This window comes from Punica granatum, chromosome 5 (genome assembly GCF_007655135.1).
Source record: "Punica granatum isolate Tunisia-2019 chromosome 5, ASM765513v2, whole genome shotgun sequence".
NCBI lineage: Eukaryota > Viridiplantae > Streptophyta > Magnoliopsida > Myrtales > Lythraceae > Punica > Punica granatum.
The window spans coordinates 3472678-3474402 of NC_045131.1; positions in this window are offsets into that span (position 1 = coordinate 3472678).

Genomic DNA, 1725 nt, shown 5'->3' on the forward strand with positions numbered 1-1725 from the left:
TAGAGAAAATTACGTCATATATCCTATGATTTAACTTTTTTTTTCAAATATATTTTATGGTTTACATTTTTCTCCAAATTTATTCTGCCGTTATATCTTCCGTTAATGAAATGTTAGTAGGTTCTAAATCTATCCCATAGTTTTGATTTTTTTCTCAAATCTATCATATGATTTAAATTTTTTCTCAAATCTATCCCATGATTTTAATTTTTTTTTCTCAAATCTATCTCAGATAAAAGGGCCACAGTGAAAAAACCATTAAACATTGACGGAGATATAACATAGCGAGATAAATTTGGAGAAAAATGTAAATCATGGGATATATTTAACATTTTTGAAAGTATATGATATATTTGAAAAACAGGTTAAATCATGGGATGTATGAGATAAAAATCCCTTAAATTTATATATGTGCCACATACTTCGAGTGGCCGATCTTTATACATTAAATTAGCATGTTGAATATTTTTAACTTCAAATATTTTTTTGTCACTTGATGCAGAAGGAACTTAGATCGAGTCATTATGTACTGAAAACATGTAATATTCGTGCATGGCAATATTTTTCATTTATTGGCCGCTACCATGTAAATGACATACAGTGGTTTATCGACTTCCCGTTGCACTAGAACCTTATTATCTCTCTTACCTTTGGCCTCAAGCTATCTCTAGGGTTTCATATTCGGAAAGGGGAAAACATCGAGAGCTACTTAGGGACGATTTTGCTCATTCTTCACCTGGTGTTTTCTTCTTCAAAGATAACCATAGATGAAATCAGCAGATATATTTGACGTGGAGCCACATAAGCTGCCACTTCAATCTGAAGATATTTTTAGATCTTTAAACTACAGTTCAAATTCTTTTGTTCAAAGAATTCATATGTTGGAACTAAAAGCGTAAGCCTGGGAAAAGTTTGACAAGTCCAACCTTGAACCTTGGATATTTGGACTCGGTTCGAAACAGAGGAAGAAATATACCAATTGCCACTAAGACAACAAGCAAGAGTTGTGCTACCAACTCCTTATCCATCTTCTCTGGTTATCAATACACCCAAAGTGGTATTTGTTTGTTTAACGAGAGAGTGTTGTGCCTTCCTTCTGGTTATGTATGGACTATTTATAGTCCATTAAATAATTAATAGATTTAATGTGTAGATACCCAACAACATCTAATGAGAATCACGAATACACATAAAAATTAATTGAATTGCTCATAATCTAGGGATATCTTACCATTTAAATAGATTATTTTAAGATTTTACTAGTATTTTATTATATTTATTTAAATGATAAGATTTCAGTAGATTATGACGCTTTAAACCAAAGTTTGTTAGTTTTAAGTAATTCGACGCTTGTTTTGATTAATCAAGTTCTCGAATGCGAGATTTGTAATTGGGAAAAATTACTATTGAGAGAGCTTTATTTTTTGATTGGCTGACCTTGCTCGACAATTGGACCAATTGAATGTTTGTATATGTGGTGCTTCATACCGTAAAAAAGTCCATACACTTCAAATAAATATAAATATATAAATATAAAATTAAAAAATAGAAAAAAAAAAGAGAAGGGAAAGGTTGGGTGAGAATGGAAAAAACCACCATATTTTCCCGCCTTCATATGGACCTAGAATCATTTCTTTATATGATATGATGTTAAGTTAGTGATACTTGATAGAAATTTTGGTGGATAAGATTACCCAAAAAAAAAGATTATGCTGAAAAAGAAAT